At 46.1% G+C, this 20,598-nt stretch overlaps 1 protein-coding gene across 2 annotated transcripts in view; it reads right to left on the bottom strand.

Annotated features, from left to right (window-relative positions):
* The window catches only part of LOC128895391 (amyloid beta A4 precursor protein-binding family B member 1-interacting protein), a 146,555-nt gene that overhangs the window by 110,086 nt on the left and 15,871 nt on the right, over positions 1-20,598 (bottom strand). Inside the window, exon 3 of one of the 2 annotated variants that reach the window (XM_054157937.1) lies at positions 1,466-1,553. The exons of the other annotated variant lie outside the window; for it this stretch is intronic. The gene's annotated coding sequence lies outside the window, so the exon portion shown is untranslated. The remainder of the gene's footprint in view (positions 1-1,465; positions 1,554-20,598) is intronic. 2 annotated transcript variants of the gene reach the window in all.

The raw sequence follows: 20,598 nt of genomic DNA, 5'->3' as shown, positions 1-20,598 counted from the left end.
CGAGCCTGCGTCCCCGTCGAAGCACGCGAGTACGCTTTGCGTGAATAGGTAATTGATAAGAGAGCTATGGCGAAACTTGGATCTCGGGAAATTGAAAGTAAGCGGCTAGAAAGAGTCTTTACGATGACAACGACGAGCTACATCAACTACTCGAACAATTTTCCATACTTTCTGATATTTCTATTCCGAAAAGAGACAACATATCACTTTTCATATGTCACGCTTTAAAAATTATTACATCAGAGGAGGATTGCGATTAATCCTCCGTTGTCCAACTAATTAAAGTATGCACTCTCCAACTACCTAGCAGCAAGCTGAATGAATGTTTGATATACGATCGAAACAAGTTGCCAAAGGCTTGATTTGCGTAAATTGGATACGTGTTTACAATATGTATTCTCGCGCAAAACACCGCGTTGACTCGGGTGGGCTGAAATATTCGCCAACACGAGTCTCGGCATCGTTTTCGCCTACGACGAAGACGTATCGACTTCCCTCGACTCATCCGTTAGTGTCGCTCGGAATCTTGTAGCATTCATAATATCTACGTTAGCATCGAATGATTGTCACTCGATACACGCGCATCCATCAGCACGACACAAAGCGCACTCTCCGCAAGGCACGGCCATCGATTTGCGGAATAGCTTTCCTATCCTTTTACGTAACGTCGAAGGAATACCACCGAGCATCGGCTTCCCCGAGACCTCCAGGAGACAGATCGACGCTTCGAGGAGAGAAATTCATGGGAGAATATATCGAGGTTGCCTTGCACTTTTGACATATCCGACTCGAAAGTTTGTTCCCGGAAGGAATTCGAAGCAGACCGTGCGACAAAATTCTATCGACAGACGTCGAATATTTCAACCTCGCTGCGGGAATCACTGGATTATGGGGACATATTTATGTTGTATCATGTTTGGAGAATGAAACTGATGATGAAATATTTTTTAAACGAAAATTAAAGGCGAATTGAATTTCTAAATTTTGAGTACAGTTCGCGTCTTCGCTGTCTTCGTCTTCGCGAGGACAACTACATTTCGCTGGGAAGACGAGCAACATGCGGATCCACACTTATGCACGGGCTTACGGTCGCTGACTTCTCCGCGGTCCAAAGAAAGAAAAGAGACGCGCAGCTCGTTTATGAATGGAAATATGTTAACGGTTCCAAACTTGCCATCGTTGCTCCGTCTGTTCTTCGAGAGAAAGAGCATCCCTATCTCGTTCCCTCTCCGCGTTATTTTCATTGAACCAGACATTACTGTGATAATTAGTGATCAAATAATAAATGAAAGTGCCTTTCGTTGTTCTCGAGGTCGAGGGTGCTAAATCAGACTTCGCCGTACTCTAGACTCAGAGGCGTATGTTTACCAACACACTGTTGTTACGCTCTCGATTATGCTGCTACGGCAAGTGAAAATGTCTTTGTTGGTTGTACTAGATCGTAACTCTCGGCGAATTTACTTACTCGTAAAACGTATCTTGTCCCTCTGCAACTTTGGCTCTCGAAGATTCTCGAAGGAAGGGGCAGGATGTTACGTATTCATAGTCCTTACCTGAAACATGAAGAATTATGTATTAATATCAGGTCGAATGTACAAATATCTTGATAATTGTATACATTACTGTGAGTTGTTTCGGACAACGTAACGAATTATCCGATAATCAACGAGTGTTTCAATTGAATTCCAGAAAAATTTTACAAGAACGTTTTCAGTGTTTCGGCGTCGATCTCGATCATCCTCCTCTTTCTATCTTTCTCTGATCGTCGGCGTCGGATCGTCGGCCGTCTCCTTTCTCTCTCGAGATCATCCTCCGTGCAGCGAGAACGCCATGCAAAGCGAAAGTGCGTAACATGGCGTTCCAAGGCGCCACAAAAGGAAGAACGAGCCGTGGCTGCGGTGAAATGAGACAAGCGCGACGACGACCGGGAGAAAACGAACGAGCCAACGAAAGGAAACAGCTAGGGGAGCTTCGAACTTACGCATCCCAGCTACCGTGGATTCAATCATATTTAGACGCGATCGCTGCTATTCTTTCGGCTGAATGGAGTCGATGGAAGAAGTTTCTGTCTCGATGGTTGTTCCACTCTCCTATCGGACCATAAGAGAACTTCCATTGCGTGTACGAGTTTGGAAAGGCGTTCTGAAAATACTGTACTCGAAGCAACATTTACTAGTATAAATAATAACTCGACAGTTGTTTTTATTTTCACAACTGCGAGGAGCTTTTGGCAAACTTTCCGCTTCGAAATGGATAAAAGTTTTGTTCGTACACCTTTCTGTCGCATCGTCTATCTACTTTCGGTTTCTTTTCTTTAATTCGAACTTTGATCGATCATCGTCAACATGAACCGATTCGATCCTCTTTCGGATTTCGACGCGAAACGCGAAGTAAACTCGCTTGACGAGTAACGAACGCCTGGAAGCAAAGATAAGGAAAAGAAGCACGGGAGCGGTCTGCCATAGAGAAGATTCACCCAGGGAAAGATCGGTAAACTCGATGAAAAATTCATTCAACGTCCCTCGTTATTTTGACGCATCGTTGAACGCTTTCAGGCTTCTTTTTCGTTTCTATCGCGCGGTTACGGAATTCGTTCGCGGCTCGGCGATCGCCGCGCAGTGGTCAATTTTAACAATCCGCGTAGATGAAAGCGCGAAAAGGGGGTGTCTCTGGAAAAGACGGTGGCACGTTTAATTTTTAAAGCGAACGTTGCAAAGCAACTAACTGCGGTAGAATACTCTTCGGCTAGGTACTAAGGTAAACACTGTTTGAAACGAGAATTAGATTTTCTTCCAAAGGCAACCTCTAGCGAGTTTTAAACGATCGAGTTTAAAATTTCCAAGGCGATCGCATCAGCAAAGAAATGAGAACTGAAAGAGGCGGAAGATAAACGTATAAAGAAGTGAAATACTAGGAAAGCAGAAATGAAAACTGAAAGATAAATTATGCTACGTTGAGAACTGCCGGTGGAACTTTCGTGTGAAAGTCCGCGGTAAAAAATTGAATCAAGCATGAGTGATACTTCGGGCGCTACAACGCCGTCGCTTATTAATAATTCACTGGCTCGCTATCGCTATTAATTGCGAGTGGCGTCAGACGTCGATTCTCTCGGGTTACGCCACGACGATTGATTCGCCAGCAATCTATTATGCTCGCGTATCCATCCTATAAGGATAGCTTGGCGATAGAAAACTCGTAAAGATATCGCACGACCGCGGGAAGGATACGGATTACTTGGAACGCACGCGATCGATCGCGCTCCTCGCGTGGCGCTATCTTCGTATTTCAGGAGAATCATCGCAGCCAGACGGACGGATCAGTCTACCGTGATTCACTAGGCAAAATAATCCAACGCCCACGCACGTTCTGCCCGCGACTATCTCGACTTTTCCGCGTTCCTAGATGTACGCGTCAATAACGATCAACCGCTTAGGTTTAGGAGCTTTAGGATTTTCTCGAGCAATGGACGAACACGCACGTACGAGAGTGCCTAGCGAATGAACGACTGTGGTGGTACGTGCAATGTAACCCTACATTCAATCGAGGGTGCTCATCGCTATCTACCGACGATGCCGAATGACTGAATTCTTTGTCCGCGCGTGGAAGTTCGTTCTGGTCAATGACGAATTTCTAGGAGCATGGCTACACGAGAACTAGGGGAAAAACTAACTCTGTAATTGTATCAAACGATGTATCCGTGAAGCAATCCGTGACAACAGTTCTCCTAGTCTTGTTTAACTGGTCAGATGATAAAAATAAAATAAATCTGGATAGGATTCAACTGACGAGGTTGTAAAAAATACCGGGAATGTTAGATTAGGTAGCATCCAATTGTCTGGTAACAAAGTTTCAGCCTCGCGGAGATTTTCGGCGGTATTAGTCTGGCAGCGAACGTGTTAACGCGCTTTGGCCGCAAGTTTCGCGAGCGAGGCGAAATTCAGGGCTCGCGTTGCTTGGAGCGGGGTCGCGCAAAAGGAACGAGAATCCGTCAGCGAGGCGAGGACAGGGCGCAGACGAAAAACGAAGAGGCAAGAGCAAACGAGGAGCCCAGAATACGGGAATAGCCTCGCCATACGTGGACTACAAGTACTTGCACCACCGACCGTTTCCACAGCTAAATATAGAATTTCGATCGCAACGCCTGAGAACTTGACGTCGCGCATCCGTTCGATATCCTATTCCGGTTACCCTTTCTACGGCTGTGTCGCATCCTTGGCGACTGAACGTTCGTTTTCGATCTCGAAAACTAGGAGGGTAAATATCAAGTATCCCTAACAAAATACAGGCCCTTTTGTAAACAGAGGAAGGTGAGGTGAGGTTAGAATTGGGTAGGTTGCGAGAAGATTGCAAGCAAAAGAAAAGTACCCTAATAACCATCTTCATCGCGCAGAGCGAGGGTAGTACCGAATCCTCGAGTCCCAAAACACACGGAGAACTACGAAAACCAATCGCGCAGTCGGAAGAAACTTTAAAGCAGCCGAAATGCATCCCGTCGGAAGATTTCCGTGAAACTGAGAGCCGCGGTCTGTAATTAGGATTCTCGTATCGGTGTTCTTTAAGAAGTGGAAACACGCACCGAACGGAGTAACCGCCGCAAGGTACATCGACCCTGAAATCAATATTTCTACATATTAGGCTCTGTATCAACGTCTGCTCCTGCAGCCGACGTTTCAAATCCTCGTTCCCACCTTCGCGCTCCCTCCCAAGCTCGCGATACACCCACGAGCAGCTTCTGTTTCTCTCGGGTTTCGCTTTAGTCAGCACGCGGTGCGTTTGCACGAATGTTCGTTGCGTGACGAGCGTTACCGTCGGCTTTCAAAGCGGCCACAAAGTCATGGCTGCGAGAGAAAACTCTTCAGGGTAGACCGTTGACCTCTGTCGCGCACGGAAACTAGCCAATGATACATATCGACCACTTAACCGTGGAATTACTTCGGTAGCGCCACCTTGACCGGAAGATGCTCTGCTTTGGAAACCAGGAAAACGCTTGTTCCAATGTCAATTACTCCGGAGAGCTGTTCAGAAGTTGCTCGGCAACGCTTCGGGAGAATTCTTTGGTTTAATCGTCCGTTCCATGTCAGTTTAATAGGTTCCGTGTCAGGTTAATGGACGCGAAGATCTAGTTGCTCCCTTGGGCACCTTCGGAATGAATTTTTTTAGTTTCTCGATCAAAAGCCTTGGCCTTGAAAATTGTTGAGAAAAATACCAACATGTCTCTCATCCTGTTTATCAATTTCTTCCTTTTTAATATTCGAATAGGGGTCAGATTGGTTACCGGGTGTGCACGAGAAACCGATGAATCTTGCTTAAGACCGTATCGAGGCGAAGTTACAAGCGGAGCGCTGATGCACAGGGGCTGACTTATGTACACACGTGATACACAGGGTGCAGAGAGAACGGTGGTGTACATACGCGCGGGAAATCCGGATATATAGGCATGTATATCGCGGAAATGGCGTCGTGCAGTCGATGGGATTACCCCAGGGCACCGATCTCTCGTATACTCTGACGTAGGTGTGCGCACACGCTTGCAGGAAGAACGGTACACAGTTTTCGAGTGGTGTGGAGTTCTCGGCGTGGAATCATCGAGGCGCATCGATTCCATTTCACACCCCGTAAGAAGTTCGAACACAATCGGATAGAGTCTACGCTGTGCAACGATATATTGTTGCAACTCTGCTGCGCAAGACACGGTAGACGCGGCTGAACGCGATTGAGAGTACGCACGATTTCGAATCTTCGAACGAAAGGTCACGCAAGCTGGATCGCGTGTCTCGTCGCTGAAAAGGCTGGGAAGGCGTGGTTTGGTGAGATTGATTTTTCTGTCGGCGAGTTTCTAGGCGTTTGATAGTGAAAGTGTACCGAAACGGTTACCTTGATCGCGATATTCTACATAGTTGCAGTTTAGTTATCGTGTACCTTAATAACGGTTTCGATAACGTGGATCGTCCACTGGGGAGCAGAAGAGCCACAAAAACGAAAGACAATCAGCGTGCTCGCGTAACGGAACGTTGCTTGGGTGTTCGACCGATTTAAAGGACTTCCAGGCTGCAGCATCTCCTGGTTGTAATAAAATTATAATTGCACCGCGAGTTATTAACTGGAAGGCACAACTAAAGGCACCGTTCATTCTTCGACGGACACAATTAAACTCGACGCGGAAAAAACGAGGACGGGCTGACAAAACGACGATTTAAAATACCAAAGAAGAAGAGCAAGACGAGGAAGGGAGGGCTGGAGGCATAAGAAAAGAAGGACAGAGTGGTGGTGGAGCGATTGCGTACGCGCAATTTAATTGAATCGCCGATACGAATCTTCGGCGCGTTAAAAGGGCCACGAAGGACCGAGAGGCTCGTTAATTCAAGAAGAATAATTAGCGTGTGACGCGTTTGAATTTGTCCACGGACCACTGGAGAGGACTGGAACTGCTGGAGTAATTTAAACTTGAATTGTTTAGACGCTATCCAAATGATCGCATCCAGATCGATATATAAGATGTTATAGTTTAAATGAATTATCGAGTAATCGAATAGAACAAAAATAAAAAGTGCAGGCATATACTAGAGGACGTGCAATGTTGTTAATACGCGCAACAATGGCATACGTCCAAGGAAAACTGATTTTTTCTTCTCAAACAGAAGTATCTCAAGAGTAAGTCAACACGACTTTGATTTCCATTTACCTAGTCCATTCCAATGGTCTTCCGTAAAATCAATATTTGAGTTGGACGACCGAAAAATTCAACTAGTGTTCAGCCCTAGCGGAAAGGCGACGACGCACACGTGCTTTCCGAGAGAGCGGAAGTCGACGCGAACGTGCGCCGCGAACTCTCCCTCGTTGGACGTCCAGCTAGGCTACCTGCTTACAAAGCGCAGAAAACGACCGCGAGCGGGACCGATATGTGAAAGGAATCGAGAAGCGTAAGCGAAACGGAAGAGCGAACTTCGCTTCCGGTCTGATCTACAGGACGACGCGACCATTTTATTCGATAAGTGCGTTCCTGCTCGGCGTTGCGATATCTCTGCTAGTCGCTCTTTATTGCGCTAATATCTTGCAAATGCGAGACAATGTATGATATTTAGAATTTTTTTAAGACGACGATGAATTATCTCGAAGACGATTTTTGGAGATTTTATATTGTAAAAAGAAAGTACAAACGATTGTTGTTCATCAAACTCACAGAAAATCTTTTCCTATCCAGCTCACCTTGTACACAATTTACTAGGAAATTGTATGCAAATTAACCATCGATAGTCTCAGATTGCGAAACGACCAATCGTTCGCTTCCTCCGAACGTATCATTTATCCCGCATCACATTGTCCTACATTATGATGATCGTGACAGTCCAGTCACGACACGGTCAGGAAACGTCCGCATTACTTTCAAATATTATTGAACGCCCTGGAACGTGACCGGGCCATGATGTAGCCCATTTAGATAGCATTCAATAATGTTTAAACGAAACACTAAATTGACTATTGAATCGACCGCAGAAATTACCACGGTAAATCAACTACGAACGTTCAAAACAGAAGTCCTGCTCCTCGTTAGCCACTTTTCTTTCCAACTTCGATCCATACGATCTTTATGAACTTGCAATTTTCTCGTTTCTCATTCGTACATGCTACAGAGAAACAATTTTTTATGGAGCTGCGCGGGTGCTGTAATTCTTACACAGTCTTATCTCTTGTACAGCATTTAATGGATCCATTAAAACGCGCCATGTAACACGCGTTCTGAAATTCGCAATTTATGAATCGGACTCTGTAACACTCGCTACCACTTTCTCCCTCGAACTGCACGAACACACCGATCGTGGCAAAATATCCAGGAGACATGCAACTGTCGCGATAAAATTATGGGAAATCGCGGGGATCTCGACGAGTCGAGAAAAAGATCGACGGATAAACGGCGATTGGATGGAAACTCAGCCATAACGGGAGGCGTGTGTATATGTGAAATATTTGAAATCATTTCGATCATAATAAACATCACGTTTCAGCGATGCCATTAAGAGGCACTCTTATAAATTGTTTTAGGTTCTTCTTTTTACGTAAAGTTGATATCAGGGAGGGTAGTGAACGCACGCGTCGACAGGAGCCTTGATCCTCCCAATAATCCTTTGAAATCGTCTCGAGGGATCGAGATGGCTTCTTTTAAACTCAATCAATGTTTGGGCACATTCCTGGCCATATTTGGCCACCATCGCGGCTGTCACGGGGTCCCATGGCGCAAGAAACTCGTGGTCGCGGTGTATCCTCCCGGACGACCCCGTGACCAGCCTCTTTCCCAAAGATGTATCGCGTTGGATTATTCCCCTGCAGGAGGAGGAATCGAAACGACCGAACGGCTCAATCCAATGAATTACAATGGCGAAACGAGTCCCGTAATAAAACTCGACACCCACAGCTCTGCTCGACGGGGCCGCTTTCTTGTCTCAATCAACAGACCCGACTGTTCCACTTGGAAAGAGAATTCGACGATTCCATCGCGGCTCTCAGGCGCGAAATTTATAACCTTGCTCCTGCGATAATCAACGGAACAAACGCGAAGAAACTGTGATCTTCGACTTCGACCTGACGTTTTCATTTACTTGGACGAACGTTTATTAGGCGGATGTTCATTATGATTTTAAGCAGTGAATGATAGCTGTGGGAATACTCGAGACTGGGTTAAAACGACGCATGAATACGTAGTTTGATTTTGATCGGAAGCATATCCTAAAAGAATCATTTGTTGACCATGCATCCGAACCATCCTCGACCCAATTCGAGCGATCTCTTCGCTCGGTAATCTAAAGCGCCATTGCAAGAACCGTGCGTAATATCGTAGTACTTTGCGTTTGAAAGCAAATGAGCCATCGTGCATACTGCATGGTGAATAGAAGTAGATTAGTCGACGCGTAGAAATAGACTGAACATCATAGATACCGGTATATACAACCACACATGGTATCGAGACTAAATAACGATAAAGGATGGAAATAGATCCATAGGTCAAAATATACATAACCTCTTTGATCTGAAACGATCCAACACGACGGAAAGGTTGGTCGCGAGGCAGGAGCAAATGGAAGAATTCGTACGTACACATTACGAGTATTATCAGAATTAATATAAGAACACGAGGGAAAGAATACTCTATTCTCGAGATACATATCGCACTTTCGACGCGGTATAAACGTCCATTCCAATGACCTCAGTGTCTGTACCCCGCATAAAAATAGCGACACCGATACTGTTACCAATCCTGAGAAATATCTGTCCGGATGAACGAAATTTTACAATGCGTAAATAATTCACTGTAGACTGAAATACACAGGGCATCGCAAAAATACTCTCATCGAACCGATTTTTCGCGCGTGATCGCGACTGGGCTAAAAAACTTATGGACTCAAATCGCCTGGACTCGAAACGAAGATGACACGTGTCTAAAAATACCAAGAAAGTTTCCGTTGTTCTCCCGATGCAATTCTTGTTTCCATTCGATTCGAAAAACATCCCACTCGCAGACGATCACTATTCCGGCTGTCTTACAGGCCACGGCACGCGAGATAAGAACGATCTGCGTGGGAATCCGATTACGGTGCACGCTCCACACACGATCGATGCACTTAGAGTGCAGTTACGTATATAACGGTCCATCCCTTCCTCTCTCTCTTTCTCTCTCTCTCTCTCTCTCTCTCTCTTTTCTTATCCGCCCCCTCCTCGGTTCGGTTCCTCACGGGTCGCAGGTTGTCCGGGATCGTTCTGCGCTGTTACAGGCCCGTCGGTGCGTGAACGCCCAGCCACGTCGAGAGATCGTCGATCCCTCTCGATCTTTTGTGCGACTCTGACTCCTCGCGGTGTATCTCGTGGCTTCTTGTGCGCCACCAACAATGACCCACTTCGTATTCATTCGATTCCGCGGTTTATGCAGGAGCTTCCATCCCGGAAGCCATCGCGGCTCTTTCAAAATCTCCGATTGGCTGCTAATGGCGGTATACAAAAAATAAGAGAGGAAAAAAATATTGTGTTTGCGAAAATTGTGAGCCTTTTATGCGCGTACCTGTACACCTGCAGATTGTATCTGTGTATGTGCATGTGTACACAATTTCCTTGTATAGAATATATAATGCGCAGGACACGTGGATATTGACATATGCCAATGACGATATCGATGGCTGTGTGATAATGATAATGACGATGGAGATGCTGATATTTGCACATCGTGCTTATAACCTGCACGTCTGCGTGTAGTATAATGCGGTTCTTGAAATCGATACGGAGGGTCTCGTTTGGGATTCTAGGCCCAACGAAGGAAAATGGAAAGAATACCAATATTCTGGACCCACAAATGAACCTTTTCAGACCCGAATTCAACGAACTCACGGTTAAGTAACTGCAATCGGTTAGTCGCAATTGGGGTGCGTGTCGAAATTCCATCAGCGTCGAATTAAAACGATTTCAATCAATTTTCATTCGACTCCGTCGGCCCGGCCACTTTTATCTCAATTTCTCCGCGAAGCGCCATTACTCTTCATCCGCGTTGTTGCGCTCATTTTCAGGATGCACGCGCGTATCGGCCCATCGCTCAATGTCCTCGACAACGAGCGCGTATTCTCAGACGAATGCCGTCGACCGGCCGCGATTGTCTGCGGTCGTCATAGTCGGGATGATCCCGACGCGGCCCAAAGATTACGAAAATGAGAAATCGCTTTCGAAACACCCAACCAGCGGTAATTAGCGCTCGTTCTCGTGCTTTACGACGCGCCACCCAAGATAAGAACCGAAGGAGAAAAGTTCCTGGCTGGGCCGTGCCAATAAATTGACTCGCTCCAGATCGTCGACGATGAGAAAGCACGATCGAAAAGTTCACCACTCGCAAATACACTGTAGTCGATTCGAAGGGACGTAGCAAGGTAACGCAACAATTGATCCTCTGATACACTATACGAGCGTGGAAGATTCAAGGTTGAAAGAAGAAAATGTAAAACATCCTCAGATTCTATTTCTTCAAAACCTTCTACGAAGGAAACTGGATTCACTCTTGCACTTTAATGCAGAAGACACGCTCGAAACCAAATTCATTTTCTTAATTAAACGATGGACAAGAGCTCTAATTTCCACGGTTCGCACAGTCCGATACCGATTCGAGAGCGAGTGTTCTCGCGTGCCTGAGGACTGTTTGCCAGTGACGTCAACTCGCTGCAAACGGATCGGGGAACAATGGCTGTGCTATCGCGAGACAAGCGCATAATCTTCGGGGACCGCAGTCGCCCTGAAGAGAAACACGGCTACGGGCTCTGTAAACCGCAAGTGCACGGCAGATAAGAGTCGCGAAAGAAACACACACCGTGCCGAATAATCGTTGGGGTTTATCAGACGTCGAGGTCGTACGTCGTCGGGAATAGACGCCCGCGGTTTACCAGGTGCGAATAAAACCGGTATTAGCCGACTTCCAGGCACGAACCGGCGCGCGTTTAGATTGGCGAACGATCCACGTGGGTGAACACCGGATGTTCGACTATTTCAGCGATCCGCCAGTTTGCCCACGCGCCACGTGCCTCGTCGGAAATGCAAATCGAACGAGGGCTGCGCCAGTTATCGAAACTTTATTTATTTGTTTATTCAGTTATCTCCTTCGACTGAGAGAATTGAGCGATGGTACGCGTTTCTTGCTAGACTCGATACATTCACAAAGTAAAAAAGAAATTTAGTTTCGTACGATTCCTGTAAAAAGTAGCGAAACATCGCGCTAGTCTATTTGCTGACGAAGTTGGTTAACGACGTCCAGATGGGATTATTTAGAATTACGCAAGATCCATTCGGTGTCCAGGGACGTGTTTGCTAGTCTCGCGGGTCTCCCACGAGACGTATGTAAATAAGAAAACATTTAGTCTTTCTAGAGGCCCGTTATGCCTCTACAAATCACTGGACAAACGCGTCAGCTGTGCCAGAGGTGGTCCACTGTGAGAAAGAATTCATCGTACAAGACCACCTCGCGGTCGAAAATCCCAAACGAGTTTCTAGGTTCTCAGGGCATCGTAAATAACCTGCGCTGGAGTTACACCCACGCGCTGGGACTCGGGATCCTTGCGTTTCTAGGCTCAGAAAAAAGGACGTCGAAAAGTGATAATTCTTTGCCTAAAACTATCTTCTTCCATTACATGTACTCGTTTCATAAGTCATATCGCAGATAGTTCGATACTTGAAGAAGGTAAGGATGAAGCGTAACATTTAAATAAGACCACTTTTGGGAGAGGAGTAATCAGGTTCTTTTTTATTATTTGGGTGACACTCTTGCATGAATTTTACATTTCCAGGCCAATTTTTAACATTCTCCGTCTCGAGATAAGCCCACAATTTATATTCGTTCTCTGGACTCGATTTCCATTCTGTTCGGGCTACGTTCGTCGAATGGGGCGAGAAAAGAATGGGAAAATCGAAAATCCGACCAGAATTGTCGTGACGGAGAATCGAGCTTAATTGCGCGCGAGGCTCCGCAGGAAGCAACGGGTTCAACGAACCGACAGAAGCATAATCGACGAAAACGAGCTAGTTTTCGGGGAGAAAATCCACCCCTGTCGAATTAATCCACCGTTTAGTTCGATTCCCGAGTTGGTCCAACAGGACTTCCAGCGAATTTCAGACCGTGTTTACTTAGCGAACTGAAATTTGCCAATTTCGTTATTTCTCGGTTGTTAGAAAAAATATCCCTGTTGAAATTGCCCCAAATCCCACCCTATGTACACAGATTTGCTCTCGCTTATTCGTGAGTCTACCTAGTTACCGTCGATTCCCCTTTTTAATTTTCTCCCAGGTTTGTAGAAGTTCGTTCAAACTAATCGCCGATTAAAAGAAGACCACGAATCCGCGTTGTATCGCAGCGTCATCTTCGTTAACCGAATATATATCGCGAGGAAGCGAGAACACAAAGTCTCATTAAGTCGGACCGATGGTGATAAAACAGGGTCATTGTACTAGAGAAACATTGCACACTGTGACCAATCCTAGTGCATTGTGGCTAACGGCAGACGTGACTTCGACCAATAATTAGTCACGAAGCCTGCTCAAAATACTTCTCAATTTATGCTTTCTAGAACGAACACTGGGTAAGGGGTAACTCATGGTACGATCGAAGGAAATTTCTTGTCTAAAAGAAGAGGTTTACATTTTATCGTGCACTGTCCTCCTTAAAAAAAAACTCGTACAATGGAAGGTTAAGGAATACGAGTGTTCGAACCATCCTTCCCTCAAAATCAGGACGAATCGAGTAAAACAACCTTCTAAAAATGTTACCAGGACGCGTTTGCAGTACAAGCCGCGATAAACAATAACGAGGTTCCGCGGTAATGAAACACGAGCCCCGCTAATGACGGTAAACGGAAGCCTCGAGCGGGCGAAATGGTCAGGCTAACCGACCACAATGCACGTCTAATGCACACCTACGATTTAACGCGGAGGTCCTCCGCGGGTGAATGTGCGTGGACCGTGATGCACACACCGCGAGGACGCGTGTCTACGTGCCTGAGATTCAATCTGTTCGGAGTGGCGCTGCAGCAGGCAGCCTACATTATGCATGCAACCGAGGGAAGGAAGATCAACGCGAATTACCATCGAATGAAGGACTAAGTAAAATGTGTTAACTGTCATTGGCAGACCAGCAGGCGTGGAACGCCGATCGAAGAAAAAGTTACATCCGCAGGGACGAATTTCAATGTTACGACCCGCCGCACGGAGGACTTAATTTACTGTCTCTTCGACGTCCGTGTTTCTCGATTCATTCGACGCAATCTGCCGTTGGACACCTCGTTGCTTCGAATTACGTTGTAACTTTAAAGAAACGACGCTCCTCGAAGGTGTAAGGTGGTGAATCCGACGCGGACGTGTTGGATTTTTTGGTTATCTCGAAGATCGAAGCGTGTGTCGTCGCTCGTCGACCATGTTTGCTTTGGAAACCATGGACTGGTGACACCGTGAACCGGGATTCTTGGACAGCTTGTGTGTCCAAACCTTGAGGCAATCCGACAGGGTTGGGGTCGTTTCGTGCTGGAGAAATCGTGTTGTTCCCCGGAGGACCATGAACTGGGATTCTTAGACGCGTACTTCGTGGGTCTAGGCCATGGGGCAATCCGACGGTTAGTCTGTCGGGTACTTCGTTTCCGTAACGGTTGTTGCGGTCTATTGCACCATTGGTTCCCTGAATGTCCCTTTTCTGGACGTTGTGGTCGTCGATGTAGAAGGATATCGCTATATAATGTCAATGTGACCGAAGTGAATATCATATCTGATTCTGGATTCTATTTCCGGATACTACATTTCAATGAAAATTATGATATAATTTAAATGCAAGCCTGCGAGGAGGAAGCGAAATTAGACACCCAACACTTTGCACGAAATATTTAATTTCATCGATTTGTATAATTATCGCATTGCGTAGCAGACCGTACACGCGTGACCTACTCTCAGTTTCCGCCCAGTTTTCAGCACGCAATGTTACTTAATTCCACGCATACCGGTACCTTAAGCCAATGAAACACGACGCAGAAGTGCTAATAAATTTTCGGACTATTTTTGCGGTATCAGCTACACGGAGCTTAACGACAGAACCAACTAACACGAAGCTGGTAGATATTACCGTTTTGACACAAGCAAACCCATCGAGATAGCGGATCCGCGTCATTATTTAATTAATTAATCGCGCCCTGCTCCCATTAATATTCCATACGCAGTTTCCGTCTCCATTAGCAGATCTCTGTTGCTCGTGTATTTTACGAACAACAAGAGCGAAAATATCTGCAGCTGTAATATCTCTACAAAATTATTCGCGCTAATCTTTAAAAATAATTGAAACCTCGTTTGCGATCGATGCTTCAAAATTCACCAAAAATAAATTTAACGAGATTGCTTGGTTATCCCTTGAGTAATTATCTTATTAATTTTCTAACGAGCAAAATAGCACGAAGAAATTACGATCCAGCTTGTCTATTGCGGAAACAATAAAACAAACGTGAAAATTCACGCGCAATTAACTCGTTAACTTTTTATGCGTGATGTAATTTAAATTTCCGCAAACCCCGCGCGCAAATACAGCAATGAATTTCATGTTTCGGGTTCAACAACGGTAAATTAATAAGCTGTAGTACACTGCAGCGATAATTTTCTTTTTGCAGCGCGCACCGCGGAAACCCCGAGTAGCACTGGACACGTTTGTCCACTCAAGACTTTTTCAGCTGCATAATGTACGGGACACATGTAGGAGAGGCGAGAGAACCCTGCACATGTGCGTATCCGCCAAGTGGATTGTGCGATTCAATGCCCCTTTAAACGAGGCACGTAAAATAGTGAGAGTATTAAAGAAAGTGGAAAAATTCGTGTGCCATTCGCGAGGTAGACGTAGATATAAGTGTGATTCAAATACGAAACGACCATTTACTCGAAGCAGTACGACGATTCTAAACCCAATACTTCGCTAACCACGTGTATCAACGATCGATGAACTCACAGGGAATCTAAATAAGGTCGCGTGTGCGATAATTCGTCTCGGAGGGGTCATTGGAATGGTGGAATCACGTGTTAGGGCATCATTACACGATATTCTTCCCGAATCCGCTAATTTAATCGTTGACATCGCCTCGTCGCTCATCGAGATTACGTTTTCGTCACGAACACCGCCCGTAAATCACAGAGCGAATAAAGAACAACAGAGCCCCAGACCGGCGTTCAACTGTCCTCGGATGATTTGTTATTTCAGCTTGAAAATTGCCTTTTACGAGCGCCATCAGGGAACGTCTAACTCTGCGCTGGAAATTCTTGCTTCCGACCATGCTCAAACGTTTATTTAAACCTTCGCCGATAAGCGCTACTTGTTCATTGTACACATACACAGACCGAAGTTTTCCTCTCTACTTAAATGTCTCTGAAACACTTCCGTACTCGTGAAACTGCACAATTTCTTTCGCTGAAGAACCCGAAGGCGCAAGGGAAGCTTGGGGTAGCAAAGCGTCGCGACGATAATTAAAACCAATCAGACCCAGGAACCGTGAATTCACGGAGTCCGTGTTATGCAATTGTAATTAGCCAATTTGTTTTGAATGGACAGGTACGACGGCAGCGCGAACCGCATGATGCAACGTAGATGGTAATGAGAGCCAAATACCTGGCGTGCGTTCGCCGGGCAAGGGAGTCATTAGAGGCGTGGGTATGCGTAATGTTCAATAACGCGGTTACGGTGTACGTTATTTCATATGCAATTTGCATTTATGATGCCGCCGCGCCGATCCTCGATGTTTCACGCTCCGCTTTGAAGTTGTTTCTTTGAGACATTCTCTCCACGCTGGTATATTACCGCTCTCGAAACTTTCGTAGCGATAACATCGCGTTTAAGGTACACCCATCGTCGTTTTTTAGCGTTCAACGATTCCGGAACGAGATCAACACGCTGCGATCGGCTACGAACCTCTGCGTGGAACGATACGGGCAATTAAAAGTCCGATGATTATCGATACACGATATCGATAATATAAAATTATTGCAATTCAAAAAACTAAAAAGTAAAGATTAAAAATTGATTCCCTGAACAAAGGTGTTTCGAAAACGATACGGTAGGCATAAATCGAGTTTAAGACATCGAACGATATTTGCTCGCCGAACGAGAACGAAGTTTTCGAGTCGAATACCGCCCCGCCACCTAACTGTATCGACAATGCACCTTTGTTGCATCGCGAAAACATAAATAGGCGTGCCAGCTAGCGGAGAGAGCAGCGAAATGAGGTACTTTGCGGAGCGCACGAAACCAATTTCGTATCTCATTTGAAACAAGTGTACCACTCGCGGGAGCGCTAGAATCCACGTGTATCGCGCTCACAACGAACTAGGATAGAAGAAAACTAAGAGCGAGCGAGAGACCGAAAATTGACGTCATTGATGAAGTTAAAAAGGAACTTGAGATCGCGTGACGTCAAAGCTGAATGCTTTTCAAACGTGTCTTCAAACCTCGCAGGTCCTTCGAACACAATTGAGACTGAAATTGATATGGGATTCTATACATTTTTTAAATAATTGTTGGGTTGATGATGGTAGAAATCACGACTTTCGTACGCCGACTGCGTAGTGATCGTTAAAGCTGCAACGCGTCGAACAAATTTTCGCGTTTCGACAAAGAATAATAAACGATAGCCTCGTTATTTCGCGAGCTTGGAAATTGCAACATTTGAAAGTTAGCCACGGCAAACAGCGACTGGATAGATGCAAACAGGAAAGCTCCACAATGTGTACCGGCACGGACAAATTTGTACATTTCGCAGCGTGTCCGTGACGCGTGCATAAAGAACAATAAATATCCTCATTATTTCACCAATACGAAGAAGTATTGCGTCGTAACGTTGACCCAATGCAAACAGCATCCGCGGGGGTCGTAAATAGAAATGGTAGTCGAAGCTTTCAGGTTGATGGACAATGGTCAGTAACACGTGAATGCACAACGAAGAGAGAACGCTCTCCGCATTGTTGCGAAAGACGCTTCCCGGTAGAATCGACCAGGGCATCCGAAAATCAATAGCCACGCTTCGGCGTGACAACCAGCCGTGCAGCAATGCACAACGCGTACCATTGACCTTTCGCAACCGAAACGAAACTCGAGAAAAAAGAATATATGGAACGGGTTCGAGGACGAGAAGCAACGAGCGCAGACCAGTCGAATCGTCCGCCAGGGTACCAATTCAGCCGATAACGAACCGCTGATTATCGTGGGACGGTATGCGAACCGCCAATTGTAAAACTAGTTCGCAGAGTGTATCGCGTCCCTTCTGTGTTCGAAAGATCAATCGTTCACCGTGTATATCATAACAGCGGAGCAAATAATAGAAGACAATGGCCGGACAGATGAGGCTAATCTGGCAAGAAATCGTCCGTCTGACACCGTTAACCTATTGGACGCGATGGGAATACGTGGGATGTTAATACAGACGAACAGCGTTTCGTTAATGTGTAACGAGAGAAACGGTCAGCGACGAGAACTGTTGATAGAAACTTTGATTTGTGTCTGTGAACAACGGCGAGCTTGGTATCGCCACTATCTATTAATTAACTACGAATTCTGATACGTTGGATAAATGTCTTTTCTAAAAGAATTAATCGCGACACTTCTCGATAATGTGGATGAAATAATCCTTCCTGTTACTTCGCTGAAGATTGTAGCTCCAGGAAATAGTCATCGATACGATACCAACCACAATTGCGTGGGGCCAACGATTAAATATAGGGATCGCGTATGCAGACGCTTCCGCCCATGCTTCAAAAATAAACTGCGATTAAAGATGGCAGTTTTCGCGAGCGGAAGTTACCAGAATCTGCTTCCGTTATCTCATCGCGTACAATGTGTCCTACAAATATATGTTCTCGATGTGTATCAAAAATATACGTTAGCTTCTAATATCTAAGATACGCGATCGTACAACGTCGAGGAATACTTTTCTCCTTCGCCACATCGTTACCTCATCAAGCAAACCCGTACCTAGACGCTAATTACCGTCTTTCCTTTCGCGCGTTACTTTTCTTTTCCATTCGTTTATATCCTGAACGTTGAAATCGTAATGCGTTCCCGGATTCGATTCAACCTTCTTTTAAAACTCCGACGTCCTCCGTTGCAAGATCCATCCGTGTCGGGAGATTGAAATTTTTCCAGAAAATTACTTTCTCGAAATTGCCGATAAACGTCGCGAGCCAGGGGAAGAAAAAGATCGAAACACCAGCGACGCGCAATTTCCCGTCGAGTGGCTCGTTCCTCGCCGATCCTCCCGCTGGGCTCAGCGATCGCTGGTAACAAGTCGACGTTAACAGGCTTACGATTTCGTACGGTTATTAAGACAGGAACATCTATTTACCGGTGGCAGGGATCGCGATCACGAGAACAGGATTATTAACTGCGGTCGGCTCGGTTAACCGCACCTCCTACTGTATCTTTCTCCGTGCCTACGTGCGCTCGCCGAAGAAAGCAAACAAACCGTAACCCATAAAGGAGACGAGACGCAGTCCTGCAGCTATCTCGCAGAAACTCGTGGATTCGTTATTCGAGCCCGTTTCGTTGCACGCGAACGCGCCTCGACGACGGATAAATTCGCGCGAGCTTTATTGCTCCATTATTTCCGCGCATGCTTCCGCGTGGTCGATGAAACAGAGACGCACAGAGGAAACGATCCGTTCGCTCCGGTGTCTCTCGATCGTTGACGTCGGTTTCTTCGACCCTGGATAGGGGTCGTGACAGGGGGTTGAAAGGGCACGTGCTCCCGGACACGAAGTTACGAGAACGCTGACACGAAAGACAGCCAATCATGTTCGACTGCGAACATCTCTGCGAATGTGCCAGTTCGCGAATCGTGTATTCGCGCTGACAAGATCCCGAGAGTGATAGATAGCTTTCCACTGATGACGAGCTACCGAGGCTCCTACAAAATTAGTATCCGACTAGTACCTAGGAAAGATGGTTATTCTCATTTGATGGTAATGATATGTTTCAAGCTCGACGTGTTTGCAAGTCACGGATTCAGAATGACGAGATTCGAGATTAATAGGAGACGTTTGCCCTAATGGTGGACTAGCGATGTTCTTGCTGATGAAAGATGGAGATCTGTAATTGTAGAGCTACCGGTTTACAAATTACCAATTCACCTCTTGTAGAGGTCGCGCCTCTATTTTAGGAAACTCTACTTTAACAAGTAGCGAATCCTTTCGATGCTGAGGTTTCGTTGCGTTAAGGTGTTCAACGAACGGATTGTACTAATTCGCGAGTGCTTACAAGTGCCCGCAGCACCGAAAGGATTACTTCCGATCACTGTCGCGAGCGATTAAATCGTTCGAACGAGTCCATTCCCGATGCAACAAGGATTCCAAGCTCGGAGGAAGTCGAGTACGAATGTAATTTGATTAAAAGCTCGTCGATTTGAAACATCGTTGGCATATTTTTCACGGATCGAACGGATTGTAAACGCGTTTCTTCGACGAACGAAACGCGCGGACCCTCCCGTCGACCCCGATAAATTTTGTTCGCTCGACCAGGTACGAATGGCCGCGCCTCGGGACAGGGCACAGACTTATATTTTCGCGCTCATCGACGACGTATCCTCGCGAAATACGAAACAACACCGAGTGCGCGTTAATGACGATCCTTTGAATTCCCTCGAATGACAATCGCTGCCGACGAACCGGCATTAACGACAGTAATCACGCAGCGCGGAGGGATGGGACACGACGTCGCTGCATTATTGCATTAGCGTAACTTCATTAATTACACGGGCAAGAGGCGAGGGGGCCGAGGGTTTTATTCCATCCACCACCCACAATGGCTCGTCCCGGCGAACGCTACGAGAATATTTGAATGTTCAGCATCCGACATCCGATTCGCAGGAAACGCGGCCGACTTCCGATACCATCGGAATTTCGCCATTCAACCTCGTCAATCGAATTCGTCGTTTCCCTCGAGAGGTCGCGGTTTAACCGCCCCACGAGTTTCTCGGTGCCGGGACACGAAGCGTCGACGGATATCGGGGAAATCCGCGAATCGCGATCAACGCGAAATTTCAAATTACGAGTGTTTGCAGTATATATCGTAGTATCGCG

This window comes from Hylaeus anthracinus, unplaced genomic scaffold (assembly GCF_026225885.1).
Source record: "Hylaeus anthracinus isolate JK02 unplaced genomic scaffold, UHH_iyHylAnth1.0_haploid 5, whole genome shotgun sequence".
Classification (NCBI taxonomy): domain Eukaryota; kingdom Metazoa; phylum Arthropoda; class Insecta; order Hymenoptera; family Colletidae; genus Hylaeus; species Hylaeus anthracinus.
Note: the sequence above shows the minus strand (reverse complement) of the source record. Positions and strands in the feature narration are given on the sequence as shown.